We start from the raw sequence: 21331 nt of genomic DNA on the forward strand, positions 1-21331 counted from the left end.
GTCAGAGATACATTTACTGGTGCCACTGCTACATGTTGTTCAAAGAACTATTTTGTGCAAATCTCCACCTCCCAGGATTACTACTCTTCTCCTGACGCTGGATGTCAAAAGAAACAGACATAACTAAGAGTGTCACAGGAAGAGAGGAGGAAGTTTCACTATCTTTTCCAAATGTGTTTTAAGGAAAAAGCCACCTGTGTTTAGAACTTGGAACCTCAAAGGAGGAAAAGGAAAACAGATACTTTAGGAGAAGAAGCTGGGAAGATTCAGCCTATGCCCAACATTGAGGGGATATGTCAATATATGGAACTGATCTCCTTGGCTGTTTAATTGATGAAATAGATGGAGAATAAACACAATCTGGGATACTGCAATTGCTGGAATGAAGTTCCAAACCAAGGCACACCAGGAGAATCCTTGCCTTTAGCTCCTCCTGTAGATACCACAGAGGGTCACACAGTAATTTAAATGCTGGATGGACAGTGGTAGCAGTAAAGCAACCAACCATGCATTCATCAGAGGTTATAATTTGTCAGATAAAAGAAGAAAGTTTCTCTTTCTGTAAATTAAAGTTATACCTCTTTCTCATTTTAGTAATTTCAAGTAGGTATAAGTAGCTGCTGAACCCATCTGTTCACCCTTAAATAAAGCACCATGTAGCATTAATTTAACCCTTTAAGTTGTTTTAATTCTGGATAAAAAATTCATGAAGACCAGTAGAACATCATGAAAATCAGAGTCCATTTCTTGAATACTGTCCACAAATAGAATTGTCTTATAAGAAAAAAAAAAAATTAACCAAATCTGAAAAATAAAATGACAGACAGGATAATCAAATATCCAGCTTTTTCTCAGAAATAGCTGAGCAGACCATGATTCTTCCACATTACAAAGTGACATAAGGAGAAAGTCATGCTGGTATGTATAAAACATTGTGTTACATGGAGACACAAAGCAATTAGTGAGAAATCAAATATCACTAAGAGGTGACAAGTTCAAAGCAAGAAAAATGAAATGCTTTTTTGCATATTTTTGGGATACTTTTGCATACATTTTTGGGAATTTTCCCACAGAACTCCGAAAATTTGATTAATCAGAAAAATTCATGGATAAAAATCCATGAAGGGCCATTTATCTCAAAGCTAAAATAGCTGAATGAAGATGCTGATCTGGGAAATTTAAAATGCTTTTCTTCAAAGCTGTGAATTTGTGGAAAAGGGAAAACACCCAAGATTTCTGAAAATAGGTACACAATTGGGAGATAGTAGTAAAAACATTTGGTTTGTTTTATTATTTCTGTCTTCCATGCTCTAGACTGTGCTAAAAAACCATACTCATCAAAGTCATTTTCTTTAGGGTATCATCTGAACAATAGGAAAATACCTGATTTCCTGAAGGACTGAAAGGCAGTGTGTGCTCCCCAACAACTGAGCAAAGTGGTTTTGGGTAAGGGATGAATTTCACTGCATCATCCAGCCCCTCCAAAGTGTGCCAGTCAATCAATGTGCTACAGCTGGTAGATTAACCCTGCTCACCAGCTCCTGGAAGGAGATCCAGTCAGCCCCTGCACTTCTGTTTCACAGAGCAGTGCAAGGAAATTGCATCTGTGCCATGTGCTGGGCATGTTTTTCATTGGTTTCTGTTTTGATGAAAAAAAAGGAGAAGTCAGAGAATTTTGCAACTGGGAAATGTTGCTGTACAAAGAAAGAATTCAGGAAAAAGAGTATTGGTTTCAGGGGGTTAAGTAGAAAGATTGGTTGAGGGACTACCATAATAGGATAAAGAATATTTTTGACTTTTTGGTATTTTGTTGCTTTATTGAATTATGTGGCCCTTGTAAAATATTTTCTAACTGTGGAAAAACTAAAATCTCTTTCAGAAAAAAAAAGTATATTCAATATAGAATTTAAATAGTTTAACTGGAGAACAGAAAATCCTTTCTTTGTTTTTTTATTGTTATCTCTTTATATTTTTCAATTTCCTCTCAATTAAAATTACTAGAGGTGTAAAAACTTTCACAAACATTTCAGTGAACTACATGGCCTTTTATGTCATCAGTTTGTTTCTCATCAATAATTTATGAGGCCTAAGTCTTACTATGTTCATAGAAAATCAGTTTTGGGCTAATAGGACTTGTAAATCTTTTCATGAAACAAGTTTGCTTGATTAAATTATATTTCAGCAGTGAATTATATAGAAGAAAGGCCATCCTGTCAACCAATAGATAAAATTACTAAGATAACAATTGGCTACATGAACAGTAGGTTTTGGCAGCCAGCAACAGAATGCATTCTTCTTGCAATGAGTTTGCAGACATGTAATTATTACAATGCTTAGGTTCATAGAAAAACTCTAAGGAAGGTTTAAGCAGGAAAAAACAGTGAAGAGAATAATCTGTTCAAAAGAAATTAATGAATTGTAAATGAGAATTTTAACGCAGGATATTTCAGCTTCTTATTTGAATCTTAGTCTCTTACCTTGCTACATTGGTCTTCAATTTGTGAATAAATATTACATATTCACAAATGAAAAATTACGATGTAAAAATATTGTAAAGAATAAATTATTGTAACACTCACTAACTAATATTTGTGTTAGCCAAAATAATTAAATGCTTTTGGAAAAAATACAACATTGAAACAAATGTATAAATAAAGACTAAGAGGACTTTAATTATGAACCCTGCAAGTCAATAATTCTTCATAGTGGTTCATGTACAAGCAATTTTCTAGAAAATCAAAACTCTAATTTTTTTTTTCTTAGTTTTAAGAGTATTTAGCCCTTTTGAGGTCACAATTCAAATTTTATCAATGTAGCTAAGTGTTTTAGTAAAATCTTATTCAAAACTTACATGCAAGCAATATAAATTTTTATACAGTCACGACAAATACTAATTTGCAATGTTGATCATGCAGGGAGTGCAATCAGAGGTTAAAATTATTAACTTGTCAAGTGGCATAACAAAGCCTATCATATCTCTAATAAGTAGGTAGCCCTGGATTTTCTTTATTTTTTGACAATGTCAGATGAAACAATGTGCTTTGAAAACATAGCAATATTAACACATAAATTCAATGTTCAAGGAGCATTTTTCTCTTGTTTTCGCTCATAATATAAAACAAAATCTATTCTCTGGTAAAATACAAAATTATGAGAATGAATATTCTGTATCAAACTGATATTTTCTGTAAAAATATAACAGACATTGCAGGAACCTTACCCCACTGGGGCCCAGCTCACAGCACTGTCATAATATTGTCAACTCATTTCACCCAAATTTACCAATGCTTAATATGCTGCAGTAAAGAAAATAATTATAGAATTCACTTAATTTACATAAATGTAGACTGTTATTTTTTTCCCACAAGTCTTAGCCACTTTCAGTGCATAGAGGAAAGGTAAAAGAAGCCTGAAATTTCCAACAAAAAGAAGTACATTCTTATCCCCTAAGGACAGAAGGGTGCTGTTTTAATACAGAGGCATCACTGGAATTGCAAATACTTTAAAAAAATGAAAAAAAGCAACACATTAATTCATTTATGCTGGATGTGTAGAATCTTTTTGTGCCTGACACAAAATCAGAAAGCCCCTCATTTATGATGTGTACTTGCCATTAATGTCTGTTATTCTTGGTGCTTTGTTAAAAACCACCTCAGTCACTGTCCCCTAGACTAGGACAATGGTCTTTCTGCACTGACATTTACAGCTGTAATTTTTTTGGTGCTTCAGAGGGGATTCGTTTTCTATGATGGTTCCTTCTCTCTGGTTCCTTTGTCCATTTATCCTTTCCACAGGACAACAGAGTCCCGTTGAACTTTTTCTATATCAGTGGTTGATAATTAAAATCAGTCCAAAGGCACATAACGTAACCAAATTGCCAACATCTTCTTACCTGATTCTTGTGAAAAGGAGAGTCAAACCACAGGTTCAAGTGCCTCAAAATAGTTGGATGATTGTATGTAAAATTTATTTTCCTTTGTATCCAAATGAAAATATAATTTTATTTTGCTGTTTCTTATCTTTTAAAAATCTAATTGAAACTCTTTTACTTGTTGCTACAAGAAGCTGCCTAATTCTGTCTAAATTTCTCAAGTGTTGTTCATAAAACTAAATGGAATAGAAAGTGTTCCTGGTACTTCTAATTATAGGCTAATTTGAATGTCGTTGAAGGGAAAAGGAATGTCAAAATAGTGAATGACAAAAGAGAACAAGAAAGGTAGGCATATGACCTTGATTGCAATCTAGAATTGTCACTAAACATTACACAAATCCTTAGGAGCTGTTGTTTCATATATCATTTCTGACAGTCTCAATAAATATTGAATTAGATGTCCTGTGGTGTACTTAAAACAGAATGAAAGTGCATTTAAAGTACCAAGATAAAATAGTACTTATTATGGCGCTAATAACACCTCATGTAGCTTTAATATGATACCTGAACTCTGTATACCTGAATGCAGAATTCCCGTGGCTCATGTGCTGTGTATTCACATGTACTGTCTATTCGCTTCACAAGGGGTTGGGTTTGTTCACTTTTTGGGATTGCCATAATGTGCCCATTTATAAACTTGGAGCTTTTATGAGTTTCTCTTGAGTCTTACCTGTCTTCAGATGTTTTTAGCTTCACTCATGCTTTTAGTTCAATCTTTTTTTTTATTTTGTTCAATATCTTCTAGAAAATCAGAAAATTTCTATAATGTGCTTTTTATGTAGCTTCAGAAATAATCTCCTAGTTGATGTAGTGCTACAGGTTGACCTGAATATATAGACACCATGTGTTTATTCCTATGTTGATCCATTTTTGAGAAGAAATTGACAATAGAAAGATTCCTCTCTAGGTATTCCCAGAATCCCTACTATGGGTACTGTAGAAGTCTTGCTAAAAATTTTTTTTGGAGAATAAATTTACTACAATTTTCATGGATGGAACATTCTGATAAATGACTAAAATTTCAATTTTTCATCTGTTCTTCATTGTGATTATTTGTTTCACACCAGGTTTTGTCACCTTATAATCTTCTAAAGTTCTTTTAATATTTGGTACAAATCACCTCTCTTAGAAGGCTAAAACTGTGATATTTCCATGTCTCTTTCCTGTTTTGTGGGAAAATCTTTGGTTTGTATTCATCCTTTCATCACTTTGACATCTTTTACCATGGGAAAATAGGAGTTTTACAAAATAGCTCTGTAAAATGAACATTTTGCAGCATCTGCTCCAACAAATTGCTATAATTGCTATAATTGATCATATCTAGTTTTTGGTCCATTTCAGGAAACTTCTAGCTATTGTCCTAAGCTTTGCTCCAATAACACCTATAGAATAATCAGGTTTTGTGTTGAACTTTATTTTTCAAGTTTTTTTTCCATACTATGAAATTTCTGGTGTTCTTCCAAAACTTCTCTCTTCTTTCAATGGCAACACAAACTTGGAGTTTCTCCATTAAAGCTTGTGACTAAAACACGGGCTTAGTCTTGCTACCGAAATTTTGAGTACAAAAGCTATTTTGGATATATATATTCTCATTCAAAACAAAAACAAAATCAAACAAACAAAACCAACAATTAAATTTATTTTCCAAATCCTGTTTTCTTGGTTAAAAATTTCAGACAAGGGAGACGTCTACTTAATAGTAGCCTTACACCTACCTCTTCCAGTCAGCATCTCATATGTACTTCTGTTTTCTGCTTTCTTAAGTTTCCTTGAGGTTGCCTTTCATCTCCATCTTTCTTCACTACAGGCCTACTTTTTTAAAAAAAAACCAAAGGATGACAGTGTCTTGTGGAGGGATAGAATGTAAGAAAATAAAGATAGTGCAGAAAGTAGTCTCAAACCTGAGGAGCTGCAGCTGCACAAATCACCAAAGATAGGAACAGGCCTGCCCTTAATAGGCCACAGCTGTGTTCAATAAGAAGAGTACTACAAAAGAGTGGGTTAGCTGGATGAGGTGGGAGTTGGAGTTTGTTGGTTGTGTTGTGAAGAAGAAGAAGTTGGAGTTGGTGATTTCTCACGGACAGCTCCTCACAGCACTAAGAAGGTATGGGAGCTTTGCTATAAAATGACAACAGTGTCCTTTTTCACCCTTACCTCCAAAGGCTGGGAGATATCTCTGTCACTGAGACTGTAATTTCCTTCTGTCTAAATTCAGGGGAAATCCCTTTTCAGGATTGCAGCACTAGACCTAAATGTGAATTTCCCCTTTATGAGGGCCCCTCTCCAACACACTGTTTTGCACATTGAACAGATGGCATGTGAGGATGTAACGGTAAAAGAACCCCTAAACATTTTGGTTTATACTGTTGCCAGGAACGTGGCATGATTTGGGTGGTTTTTTGGCTAACTGCTGATAACTGGAAAGTGTTTTAGCAGTAGACATAGCAGGTGTGGTGCTGGCATACTTTGAACTCCAGCTGAATTGTTAAAGTAAACCAGAAATACTGAACAGATATTTTCCATGTAATCAAGCAGGAGGAAATGTGCAGGTAGTGCATTATTCACCACTGACTTGAATGTCTTGAGCATAATTGAAATTATTTCTTTTTCTACTGCTGTTCCACATCTATCTGGTCACAGAGATATGTTTTAAATTTCTTGACAGGGAGGATTGTTTGACAGGATGGACTGTGTTATTTTGAGGTTTAACTCTGAAGAGATGAAGGTGCACTGGGCTAGAAATAGTTAGTGGGTTTGTCATTAAATGAGTAAAAGTGCAAGTTTCCCATATCTTCAAACAAAATAAATACATGTTCCCATTGTGTCAGTTGCAAAAATTATGAGTGATCCAGAAAGAGAATGAAAAAAGTCTTCTTTTGAGTCAGTGAAATAAGTAAACATCAGAATGTCAGATGAGTTGCCACTTATGTAAATTTTGATATTTATAAATTAGGCTTGCTGAAACAAACCTTATTGAAACAAAGGGACTTTGACCTCCATCCATCATTGAACAGACACAAATTTACTGCTGCATTTCAGACATTGGCAGAAGGGCAAAAACTCTTCTCATGGAGGATAGATGAGCTGTATTCAGCAAGAGAAAGGCTAGAGCAACTCCTGCTTTATCAACCCTCTGCACCCTGGCGTGTGGGAAGCTCCACACCATGAACCTTCTCCCACCACATCCGAGTGGGCAGAATAGTAATTGCAGCACCCTGTTCCATGGGACCATTTCTTCGTTTGCATTCAAGGTCCACATAAGTTGCTGAAGAATGAAGAATAAAACAAAACTGATAAATGCTGTAAATGCTGTGGGGCAGTGGGACTTCCATTTTTTAATGCTGAAGGCTGCTGGGGAATGTGTTTGTGGAAGGAGGAGATACACGTGTGAAAGCCTCAGAAGAAGTTGTGAAAATTAGTTTTAAATCAGTTTTAAAATCTAGGTTTTGTTTTTAAAGGTGAGGCTCTAAGTAGGAAAATTGTTTTTAATGCTTTTCTGCTTGAGAAAAATAGTTGTAGAAATTCACTGATAAAATCACAGTCACATCAATTTTTTCATTGGGTTGTTTGGGTTTTTTGTTTAGCAACTGGATCAAATAGGACAATGGAGAATTAGCATATTAGAAAAACCTTCTTATATATGATTTTTAAAGGTTCTAGACTTTAAAGCAACAACAAAAATCATTCTGTTACTACTTCTGTGTAGTGGTTTTGCACATTTTTAAAGTATCTGCCTTAAAATATCCATATATCAGAAAAGTCAGAGACCGTGGTAGTCTTGATTGTCACATCTCTCCTCTGAGAGACTGAGAGTTCTGCTCCTCCCTCTTGCAAATAAGAAGGGGGCAGGGGGGAGAGGGGGAAATGAAATAATTTTTCTGCAAAAACTAAACTCTCAGTGGTGTCAGAAGCTTCAGTCTTCTAATGGTGTTACATGCTAATGTTTAAGTCTAGAAAGGGATGAGAATGCATGTTCAGGGTATTATTAAAATAACTGAGCAGAATAAAGTGAAAGATATGGTATCTACAGCTCTCATAAATTTGAGGTTTCTCTTATACATATTCTCCGCTTAGGCTAGGAGACAAAAAGCATTGTCAATTTTATCAGAACATTTAGATGTTTGCCTTTTTTATTTTCCTTTCTGTGTAAGTACTTTGTAATGTTTATGTGATGCTCAAGAGAAAGAGCTAGATGTTTTTGACTTATGTTATCAGTATGAGGGGGTGCTCTTAAAGTCCAAAATTCTTGGAAAAGCAAAATGAAGATTCAGGCCCAGGTTTTAGTAATTTGCGTAGAAGTTATCTTTTCATTTTAAAAGGTTATTTTCCTGTGAATTTTTACTTCCCCATTTTAAGGTGTTGTTCTTTAATACAATTAACAAGTTTTTTAAACACAATCTTTTATGATACATTGTCTGTGATCTTTATCATACACTATTTCAGATGTAATAGGGCCATCAGCTTCCCATAGGAAACTTATTTTCCAGTTTTACATTATTCATTTTGTGTTTTCCTAGCAAGAGCAGTTTCTGTGCAGAAAATATTTTCATTTTTTCTTTAATTGTAGCACATAGTTACTTGAATGAGTTACTTCATTCTTTGAGGTCTACAGGGACTGAGTAGTGTTTAGAGCCCTGGCTGAATGAAGAAAACACTTGGTATACCGATGAAAAAATCTTTGCTAATTTTGTAGTTTCTTCAATATGTTCCTTTATTTGAGATATATTTCTTTTATTATATTAGTATTCAAAGAAGAGCTGTTCTCTCTGAAATGCCCTGTTCTGGGTTTTTTCAGTTTTCATGCTTTTTTTTGACAGCATTTTAAGATCATTAACCAATCTGTGCAGAGATATCCCCTCTTTCTATTGGAATTGTTGCACTTGCTTTAAAATGAATAACACTCAGGTTGCCTTCCCAACTCTCCAATTAGGCCTCCTGTCTTATTTCCCTGGCCTAGAAATATTTTTGTTGCCCATATCATAAAAAAAGATATGAATGAGGTCTTAGTAGGAAAATCAATTTTCCTACTAAGACCTCATTCATATCTTTTTTTCTATTCTGGCTTTTTTGGGTTTTTTTTTGGTTTTTTTCTTCTCTGTATTTGCCAGTCACATATTATTGAGATGTGGGATGGGCAGCAGATCTCCCTCAGATTTAAGTGATTTCTCAGAACACCTTCATTACTGAATGAAGCATAATTCCCCACAGAAGCATATCACTGCACAAAAATGATAAAACAGCAAAGATAAAAATACACACCTCAGTGAAAATCAGGATGGAGAGAAAAGAGTATAAGAGCAAAGCAATAAATCTATTGGCACTTTACATGAGTGGGGAATAAGAAACATCACCACTACACTAAAAGGAATGCATTAGGCCACTCAGTTTGGATGTAGAATAACTTAGCTTTTATTTGGTCATTATTTTAATAAATAGTGAAGTTTTAGTACCTTAAACCAGAAGAAAGAAAAGTCTCTTGAGTTAAGAAAGCTAAGCATCTAAATTAGAAAATGTACAGTTTTGATTTTAATTTAAGGTATGTAAAGGAAGTTTATTTTGAATTTTTGGCATTTTGAAGACTTCAATAATTCTTGACTGTTTTTATTGTAAAAGAGGCTTTTTGTGATTGAAAAGTATTCCTTAAACATCTTTTTCAACCAAATCAGTGTTTATCTTCTAACCCCATGTCCTGTAATGCAGTAGTAAAATTGAAAGACAAATAAATTTGCTATTAAAAAAACGGGTTTTTTTCTTAAAAACCAATTGAAAGGTAGAAGCAGAAAAAAAATTATTTGTGTTGAGAAGTGTGGGATCTCAGCACCTCAGGACTGAGGTGCCGAGCCACCGAGACCACCCTTGGGGGGCTCGGGAGTCCTGGAATGTTGCCAGAAGTGTCTGGTGGCTGGACTTTGATCCTACACGGGAGACGACACCTGTATGAGGATAGGAGGACTTCACCGGGGTGAATGGTGAAGGGATTAGTTAATTAGAGGGTGAGACACAGGGTTTAGGATTTATGTACAGGGGGGTTTAGAGAAGTAAGATGGAGGAATTGGGGCGTGTCCTGTCCTTCTTCTTCTTCTTCTTCTCCTCCATCTTCTTTGGTGATGGTGGCACTTTCGGATTGGTCATTACTGAAAGTGCACCGGACAATAAAAATAAAAAGGATTGGGGAAAAATGATAAATATTGTACACGTAACCATGGGTATAAAGATAGGTGACTGTCCGGAGGGCAGACGGAGTGTGCTCATGGCTGACTGCTGAGCAGACCTCTGTCGGGCCGAAAGAAAATCTTTTAGATAAACAATTAATAAACATAAAGACCGAAAGAAGAACTGAAGCCTCTTCTCGTCCTTTGATACGCGGGCTGCCCCAAGGCCACTCCGGGCCTTTCCAGGCCCTTCAAACAGCCGAAAACCGGACAGAGAAGATCAGCCTTCTGACTAATGTTAATATTATTTTTCATCTCTCTTTGTCTTCTGACTTTTTCCCTGCATTTGATCACTGTTCTGTGACAGCAATGATTTTTTTGTTCAAATAGCTTTACTATAACCTTTGATCATATCCAAGAGAGGTCTAGGTATCCAAAATAAAGACTTGATTTTTTACAGAAGGAGTTGACCTTGTGGAAATATGTACACACAACCTCAAACAAACCCCAGTATTCCACTGGCCTGCTGTGGATCAAAATTCTTTTCTTGGTTTAAATTTGTATGAAATTGTCCATGTAACAACAATCTGCACAAGAAAAAAATGTTGGGGAAAAAAAAGCAATAAAATGGGTTTCAAATAGTGAACAATGTTGTTGTAACACACACAGAGATTTCTATTTCTTCTCCCTAAACTCACTAAGATGTTATTATTTTAGTTCAGGAAGGAAAACTGATGTCAATATCTAATATCCTTGAAAATCACTTTCCCACTGTGCACGACTATATTACTCTCTTCTACTCTCCCATTTTCCCTTTACTGGATAGATTTTATTCTCTTTTTCCTCTCCTGCCCTTATTACATGTCCTTGTATACTTAATATTCTTTGAAGATGTCTCAATTTTTTCCTGACTACAGTTTATCTTTTAGGCCTTTCACAGACTGCTATTTCTGGTTCTTTATGTTTGGTGTACTCACAACTCTGATAAATTTCTCATTTTACTTATTATCTATATATTAGGGATATGAAATCTGATTCTGAGTTATAACATCATAGGCTATATGTTACTCATTTCAGCAGGGGCAGGATTTAAATTATGTTTCCCTTCTTTCCTAAGAGAGAGGGGATTATATATTTAGATATGCATTTGAAAAAACAAGTTGTTCAGACCATTCTGTTCTTCAGCTGGAATGCAATGCTTAGCTTCATTCAAATTTATTTGAACTTAAGTGTTATGGTTTCCATGGAAACACATGTCAGTCTTCCTGAGCATCAAATATTTTCCTTGTTGTAGACGTTAGCTCAGCAAAGTGAGCCCATGGTTTAGTGGTGGGCTTGGCAGTGCTGGGTTAATTGTTGGACTTGATGAACTCGACATTCTTTTCCAACATAAGTGATTCTACTTCTCTAAGATGACCCTGGATACACTGAAAATCCAATCTGGTGAGGAAAATGAAGGAGGGAAGGGTTGCTTATTTTTCCCTGGTAAACAGCTTTGTAACAGTATTGGTTTTAGAGTAGAGGAGAAAGGTTTAGGTAATTGTGTGGCCTGTGCTTCAGCCTGTCTGTAGTCACAAAAATGAATTTAAAAAAATCAGTAGTGATCTTATCTTACATGTGTGATCACCAACCTGATGTACCATGACTTTCTGTCAAATATGAAGAGGAAGATATTCTAATATTTCAGTCATGATGCATTATTATTACTTCAGAGCTATCTGAAGGGGTGATAGCACTTCTTTTCATTCATCAAATATTGAATGCAGTCTGAGCTTGAATGCAAAGTTCCTCTCTCTCACAAAGCTGGAGCTCCACAGCCTGACTTCATGTCATGCACGTCTATCCTGCCTCTACAGTTCTGTTAGAAAATCAGACAAGTCAAACTATAGCAACACAACACACTGGGCATAGCACTGCACAGCTTCAGTAAAATTTCCAGTGAAGTTAGGAATTAATTCCTTAGTCTGTAGAAGTTCATATTACTATCTAACTACACGAAAGGCCCCAGAAAGTGTAGCCACCACAACTATTTCAACACCACTTGACCAGGTGGGTGCATCTCTAAGAGTAGGTGCCAATGACAAAGCATCATGCAAGACAGTGGGTACCTGCTTCTGTTACTGGTGTTCATTAGGAAATATTAGAGAAAACAATAATTCCATTTTAAGCTGATGTTTTACACAAATATCAAGTTATATTTACTGATCAGGTCCAAGAATATGCCCTGAGTATTTTGCCTAACTATTTGAGCATACTGAGCAGCTGCCAGTTATCTTGTCCAGCTAAACAGTCATGATTTAACAGTAGATTCTTTGCAAATTCCCTTTCTCTCAGTGGGAAAATAAATTAAAAAAAAACAACAAACAAAAAAAAAAAAAAAACCCTGTGGTTGCATAGATGTCCATATTTCTATGCACTTTTTACAAACTAGATATTGTGTAACCAGTTTTAACATGAGTTGTATTCACAACACTCCCTTGAGAAAGGCTTCCACAAACTGAATTTTTTTTAAAAACTGGGAAATGTTACTATCTTAAACTGCTGCTCTTTAAATTTTTTTTAGAAAGGCATTACTTTCTTAGGCGCCTTATCAATACAATCAACCCACTCCATGAGCAGCACACGTACAAAGTTGTGTTATTGTACAGAAAAATGCATTCTTTGAAGATACTGTCGGTTTGATAGCTAATAGTGAAGACAGGGAATGAGAACTTTTTCTAAGGTGGAATAAATATTTCAAATATATATATTTAGAATATCCAGGAAAGAAGAAGAAATGCCTGACAAGAATATGCGTCTGTAAAAAATCAGCAGTGTCTAGACAGGTATTCCCTACTAAGTTCAACTTTGAGGATGAATATGATTTTAATAATTGAATGTGTGATTTGGCATGAATTTAACTTACCAAAATGGAAAGAGGTAGTTCTAGAACTTTTCTGATCTTACTGTATTCCAATGCATCTGTCCAGGGAATCCCAAATAGAGCAGAAATCATCTATTAGTTGTATAACTAGCTGCTTTAGCCCAAGATAACCCAAATGCAAGAAACTCAGAATTTCACACTCAAATACCTCAGAGTCAGGTCTCTCTTGTAAATCTAAAACATCTGTTTTTACCGAAGTTTGTAATTCCACAAGAGTAGGAAAATCAGACTTAAAGTGGTCTTAGGATGGCTATAGATTCCAGATATAGGTAAGAGATTTGGCGGTTTGATTTTAGTGTTTTTTTCTAAACTGATATGTGTGAACACGGCCTTCCACTGCGTAAGTCATTGATAGTACTGAGGATTAGAATGAAATGCAGGGAAAGGCTCCTAATTATACAGTCTGGTACAAGCTGCTGAAGAGGAGTTAGAAGCAAAACTCTAAAAGGAGAAATAATAAATTTGGCATAGAATACCTTGATAAAAGTCTGATTCACATTTGAAAGCCAGCTGACTACTGCTAGAAGGATCCTTTTTTACAAAAGAGAATAAACAAGAATGACATTAAAGGTAATAGAATTTTAAGCCATGCAGAAAGAGTCAAATCAGAGAAAGAATTATTTTTAACATAATTATTTTCATTTCCTCCAAAGTCTACTGAACCCACTGACAATATTTTTATGCAGCCATGCTTACATTTTAACTCAAATTACTTTGAACTACCAGTGTGTCCATAAGTAAAAAAGCAGTGTTATTTCCACTGCTAAGAGGAGAGGTTATTTTCTGTAGCTCAATGTACTTTTATTAATCTGTGACTTACTTTATCATGGGTTAACAATACGTTTCCTTTCTTGACAAGACGGCTGACTTTCTCAGCATGCACACTGCAAGTTCAGTCATCCTTGCCTCGCTTGGTTCATACCTTCCAGTCAGGAGCTCAGTCAACCAACTCTTTTTGCTGGTAAGATTTTTTTGGCAACTCCAACATTCAATTTCTTTTCATTTATTTCCTAGTGTGGACGTTCATTGCTGAGTGAAGTTTTCACACCTTTATTATGCAACTACCACACTACTAATTTTTAGGAAATGGGTTCTGTGTCCAAAGCACATATAAGTTCCATTAATTTTTGTATCATGGATATATCAGTCAAAACACTTAAAACAGGAAATTAATCCATGTGATTAATTACGTAGTCCTGATAACTAAAGTATGCTGACATTTGTAATAGAATTAGGATTTAATCATAAAGGCTGTGAGTAGTCAACTTCAACTATTTGTAGGAAAACTTACTCTGTGGTTCTGAATGGTGAGAACAGTTTGGGGAGTGGTTGTTGTCTATGATTAATTTTTCTTCTATGTGTTGGAAGATTATGTTGTGATGTGATATACTGTGCAATCACACTCATAGGATAATAGGCAGGCTGGAAGGAGAGAGGAGGAAGATATTCATTCATTAGAGGTGGGTTACAAGAGCAGAGACTGAGAGGACTAAGAAAAACACGAAGAAGGTAGTCATGATACTGAACAAGTAAAAAGAAAAAAGATGATAATTTCTTTCAGGTGTGCCCTAATGTTTAGTGCAAGCCAAAAAAAACCCCACTGACAGTTGCTGGCTTGAACGTAAACTTGAAGAAAAACCCACTCTGAAAGACTGCTGGAGAGGGAAGACATTTGCTTGCATAACTCTGACCTCTATTCTGTTCAGATACTCTGAGTTTTCTCCATCTAAATTAACTCATTTTGAAGATAAAATTCCAATAAAACACAGCTTTGATATTTTCCATGTCCTGTTCTGAAGTAAATGTGCAGGCTGTTGTATCGTAGAACTGTGTACACTCAAGGTCTTGTCTCAACACATCACTAGCCTGATCAGTACATATCCAAGAGAAGAAGAGATTAATAGATTTTGACAGGTTACACGCTGAAAATCAGAACTCATAATCTGGCAGCTGGCAAATACCTCTTCTGGTAGCTGTTTATCTAGAAATGCCCCAATACTCTCCTGCATGCCAGAGTGACAATTACAGTTCAAGTTCCAGTCAGGACCACTGAGGTCCTGACTGGAAAGGTCAGGATCTTCCACCTAGTGACAGAAAAATGTCATAATGTTATTTTTGCTGAGGATATTCTATTCCAAGTGTCTTTTCTGCAGTTTCTTGGGACATATCCTTAGTTTGTTGAACTAGGAGACCATTCTGCAGCAAGTGTGTCTGAATTATTTTAGCCTACATTTTATATATATATATGCATTCAGAAAATTTGTTTTCCTTTCAGAACGTGTAAAAATATCAATAAATCACAAGCACATCAATCAATGTGAATAAATAGTTAGAGTTAAATTTGTAAAGCTTTTAACTTCGACATAAGTCTAGTTCTCCTTTTATAGAATTTTTTTAAATCTTAAAAAAATAAAAAGGGGTTGACTAAAATTTTGTAACTTAAAATTTTGATGTGCTGATCCTTTTTAGTCAGTCAGTAAACAAGCAAATATGTAAAATAACCCCATATCAACAGGGTTCCATATAATATTTTGATGCTATATATAACACCTTATAGGGGAGGGTTTGGATTTTTTCTTACATTATGGCTGAAAAACACCATAAAGTGATGCCTCCTATTTTGTGGAAAGCTTTCATTATGATCTTCCTACACTCTAACCTCAAAAACTAGTCACTTTATGCAACTGTCATCCTGCGTATTTTTATCTTTAATTTTGAACATGATTGCATGCTATTTGTGAGTTATTATATCTGTTTAGTTCATGAATCATTTGCCTTCCAGAAACAACCTCTATATGAATATTTCTGCAAAATCCCAATTCAAAAGTTATCTTCTGTTACGTGATAGAAAGACCTTTAGGGGAAAGTGTTGCATTTTTTTCCCCTCTTCCAATAATCTGCCTTGGACTCATTGCATTTGTTTATATTTTAGTATGTCATATTTTATAGATTTTTTCTTAGTGCATCAACAAAATCTAATATTAATGAAATTTAGAAGGGAAATAATATTATTGAAAGGCAAGAAAGGAAAAGAATATCTTCATCCAATCTAATTTTTAACTGAAAGTTTCATATTACTTTTATCCTCAGTATGTTATTCATTTTTCCTTGATTTAATTTCAGTCTGGTTTTACTGCATGTTTAGTCTTATAAAATTTCTTTGCATTTGAAATCCATCAACATCTTTTGTATTTTAGGAAAGCATTGATATGTGTTTAGAACATAAAATTTATGCATATAATAGCCATGATGATGACAAAGATCATAATCAGCAAGGATATCTTTGTTTTATTTATCCCATATTAAAATTGTAAAAAAAAAGCACTATACCAGATTATTAAAACTTTTAATTGAGAAGTCATTACAAATCTCCTTCTAATCCCGTGTTATATTTACCATGACTTGGAAATTACATAAAACTGTGATGAAAAGCTTCAGAAAATCGTGATTGTTTGGTAAATAAATAATATTCAAAAATTATTCTGAACTGCTCATTAGAATATTTTTTTCTTAATAATCTGTGCTTTAAGACAGCAGAGGTTTCTTTCACTAAAGCTGAAAGGTCATACATGGGGAAAAAATCTTGTACGTACATTTTTGAGATGGTTAATCGTAATGTCAATGTACAGACAGTGAAAAAGACTTAGGGGTAATTAACATTCTGAAAGGGGGTTGCTTGTTCCTTGTATTTAGTTATGGAATTTACTAAATTAGTTTATTGCATTAGAAAGACTGACAAGAACAGAAGGTTGGTGAGCCACTGCAACAGGATGCCCAGAGAAATCATGTCTGCCCCATCCCTGGAGGATCCAAGGATGAGTTGGGTGGGACTTGTGGCCACCTGGTCCACTGGAAGGTGTTCCTGCCCATGGCAGGGGGCTGAACTGGATCATCAGAGACCATGCCTTCCATCCTGACCATGCTATGATTCCGTGAATCTGAAATATTCATTGTCATAAAGAAGTAGTTGTTTTGTATGACGATGTGAGAAGCACCATCTATGTGAATTCCTATCAGACTGAAGTTGAAGTAAGTGGGCAGTAATTCAGTATTTTCTTCTGTAATTATTAACCAGGGATTAATGATGTTCAAGCAAAACAGAGAATTTTTTTCTCTTCTGCAAATATCATTTGATCCTTCTCTTATCTCCAAATAATAAGTAGAACCACAAGGGAGAGCAATTTTAGAGTTTAAGAGATATCGCCTCAGTATTGTCTAAATAACTCTGTTGTTATTCCTTTGAGAATATTAGAGATAGTCCTACTCAAGGACTATCAAGTTATTAAATTTAAATCTAGTTTTAAAGGAAATTTTAATGGTAATTAAAATATTAAATCAAGTTTTAAAAGAAATGCTTAATGTTAATTAAGAGCATTTTAAAAAAGTAATTATGCTGAAAAGTTCTTTATTAAAAAACCTTAAAGTTACTGGGGAAAAAAAATCTCGAAGGAAGTCCTGAATTCCTAAATATACCATCTTTACATAATACCCCAGCACAGTAAGTGCAAATCTCTCTGAGGTAGTCCATTTGGATCTTCCTATATCAGGTTACAGTCAAGAAGACAGCTGTATTGCTGTTTTCTCTATCTGGACTCTTGCTCACTTACTCACAAAAACCTGTATTCCTGCTTTCTCAGCCTATACTAAATAATGATTGATACCTTTATTTATTTTTATTGTGTACCAATCTCCTCAGTCTTCACTTTGCAGCGCATATCTGCGTTCTTTATTTGGATTTTTTGTTCTAATATGAAAGAGCTAGGAAATATGACTTTATAATCAGATGAAACGGTATGAAAGCCACTATTTCCCTGGCTGTATAATCAGGGTAGGATTAAATACAGCAATCACCTCCTGTAACATGTTGTAAAATTAGGTCATTTTCAATGACACAAGAAGTGAGTGTCCATTCCTAAAGTGGTCTCGGCTAAGTTGAGTTATTTACAAGCGCAGTTCAGTTTAAAGGACTATGTTCAACTTCATAATCTGTTTTTTCTAGATATGAACTGGGAGCTGTAAGAATTAATTTTTTTATTGACATAGACAAAGAATTTTCAGAGGATAGGCTGAGTACGTTCAGAGGTCAGTTGCTTTTGGAATTTTATGTTTTACAGTGTGACAAATCAATACTAAGAAATGCAAAGAGGATGGAAATATTTTGGCTGGCTTTATAAATTAGATAAACAAAGTAATAGCTTTGAGGAGCACAGGATTCTCTGATCTTTCTCAGTGTGTGCTGCCTGTATTCTTATTAAACAATCAGTGGTAAACAGATAGCTTTGGAAAAGCAGCTCTTCCATGAGTATGAAAGTTTGTGCTCAACATTGTGTCTGTGCGTGTGTGGGTGTGTACTCACGTGTGTGTTTTAGCTGACTTTTATTTAACTGAATACTGAAAAATATTTTTTTTTTTAGTCAGGTTGGGTTGATCAACACTAGTGCATCTCCACTCTGAAGGAACCTGAGTTATAAAAGTTGCTACTGTTCTTTCTGAATTTACTAACAAAAAAGGCAAACTAAACAACCACAGTCAATAACATGTGACTTAACCTTCCCAAATAATCTGTTTTACCATATCTAAAGCTAACAATTTACAAAGATTTTCTTACCTCTGTACAATTTCTGAGCAGTTCCTTGTGAAATCAGATAAAATGCAAAACTTTTGCTTTGAAAAATTCACATGCACTAAAGCTATTATCTTGAAAATTTTTGATTTGATTGACTTTTAAAGAAAACATTTTTTTGTGTGAATTTTCTTACCATGATTTAAAAAACCTCTAATAGGAAGCAGTAGTAGAATTTCTAACAGTCTAAATTTCTGTATTGCTGTGTGTGAAAGGTACAATTATTGACAATGTGAAGGGTGGGGAAATGGTATTTAAAGGCAACAATTTTGTCTTTTCTGTTTTCTTCTACATGATTTTACAATATATTATTCAGAGTGTAAAGGCAAGTGCTCAGAAGCTGGAAAGCCACAGTAGAGTTGCTCTTATGCATCTAACTGGGAATTTTACAAGTGAATTATTAAGAGGATTTTTTATAAAGGATTTCCAACTTCTGAAAAACATACTGAAGAGAAAGGAATTGGGGTGGGTCAAAATTAAAGAGTAAGGCAATTAGGAATAAATTATATTTATAGTATAATCTGACTAATTTCAGCTTTACAATGATCTGAAACTCAAGAAGGAATCAATCAAGAAATAATGATATTCCTAAGGATTAAGAAAAACTGCTATAGCATGAGAGGAGAAAATCTGGAGGGATAAGGAACAAAATAAACCACTGGAAGAAGAGGGACAAGAATGGAAAAAAAGGGCATATCTAAATTAGTAGACTACAACCAAGAAATGCCTATGTGAGGTGGTCAGCGAAAACAGAAGGTTGGTGATGAATGAGAAGAGCTGCAATTTTTTGAAGATTTTCTCAGCTTATACTATTAACATAAGTAGTATCAGAAACTCAGTACTACTAAGGACATGTATAATTGTGGGAGCTAATGTGAGGACAGGAATGTTTGGATGTTGGAATATTGGTAAAAGTCTCAGATAAAGCAGACCTACAGCTATTCTTATGAGCAACATAAGGAACTGTGCGTTCTTGAGCATTAAAAAATATCAGAAATTGTGAAGGAAGGGAAGAGTTATAGAGGATTAAAAAGTTATAAATGTATTTGTTTTCTTTGAAGAAAAAACAATAAGAAAAAAAATAAAATGGTCAGGGACTTGTAGCTAATTCAGGCTACCTTCAGTATACAAAAAATGCTCAGAAATCTGGAACAAAAACATAAGCCATCTATTTTTAACAGTCAACGTTCATCTGTCAACAGCAAAACAAATCAAAACAGCTTAATGTCTTTTTTTGACGGGAAAAAAGTTTGCATGAGAGAAGAGTAGGAAATGTCACAGAATTAGAGATAAGAATACCTACAAAATTTTCATAGGGAAGTCAGGCAAACATTGTCTAGATGAAACCATAATAGAAGGGTACATAGACAGTTGAACAATGTTGAATAGTTCTTGAAAGTTTTATCAAACAAGGCATTCAAAAAGTCTGTTCCAGGTTTCCTACTATTCAGTTTTGTAATTAAACATTTAGACACTGTATGAGAAAAATGTTAACCAGTTTGTAAAGTACATGAAAATTCAAGGAAAAGCACTGAGCATTTGAATACATTAAATTACTTAGAAACAGTCCAGTGGATAGTAACAGAGCTGTTCAAAAAATAATTGGGATTGTTTAAAGCAGAGAACTGAGAGGATGACATAATAATGCTATGTTAAAGGCTGTCAGTAGGAAGAAATTATACTGCTGTGTCCACAAGATATAGGACAAAAAGTAATGGTCACAGACCAATCCAAGCACATACACTTCAAATGATTATATTGATCCCTGCAGTTACAGGCATGCACAGCCAGAATTTAGAGCTCTCTATTTTTCTCACTAATTGAGGAATATGGCATGACACCTATAAATTGGGTCTGTAACCATTAGTTACACCACTGTACTGAAAGTTGGAAAGAATTGCCCTGAACTGGGATATTATCTCATCTGTGAGATCATTCCCCCTGTTTTACTCTTTTGGGGTTCTCTAACTCATACAGATACAAAAAAAACTGCAGCAAAGGAAAACATGAGAAATTTGTGGTTTATGGTGTCATGGTTTTAAGATTAATTTTGAAAGTCATTTATGTACATGCCTCCATGTATTTCAGAGCAGCTGGTTATTTCCAATATGTTTTAATGTATAGGTTTATTCGTTCTGATGTGCAAGTGAATGTCAAGAAACCCTTATTCTTTCTGGTAGCTCTCACAAATGTAGAAACCATCAATCAGTAGCACTCACTTAATTCCTCATCTAACAGACTGTTTACCATGGAACGTTTGTGATGTTGCCTGTCAGTTCTCATTACCTTTAGATCAGCAGCATTTCAGGAATGGCACTGCCAGAAGCAGTTGACTTTGACAATAGAGTGCATTTAATAGAGCACTCTTATGTGTAAGTTAGCCATTTCACAGAGACATAATAAATTATGTTAACATTTAGAGACAATTAAAGCTAGGCAACCTCTAGGGTTCTGTGGTTTAAACTAGATTTGACCAAAGATAATGAGTATTTAGTATCAAGCAAGCCTCAAATGTTGTCAAATGTTATATTCCAAATGAAAAAAGTATCCTTGTGGTTTAAAAAAATGAAATACCCTTTCTTTTAAACTTTCTTTAAACCCCAACAATAAAAATATTATTTTTCTTTGAATACATTCTTTCTGCTAGATGCTAAGGTCTAATCATGGTATCTACACTAATTTTTAGTCAAGATAGATACTTT

This window comes from Zonotrichia albicollis, chromosome 1 (assembly GCF_047830755.1).
Source record: "Zonotrichia albicollis isolate bZonAlb1 chromosome 1, bZonAlb1.hap1, whole genome shotgun sequence".
Lineage (NCBI taxonomy): Eukaryota > Metazoa > Chordata > Aves > Passeriformes > Passerellidae > Zonotrichia > Zonotrichia albicollis.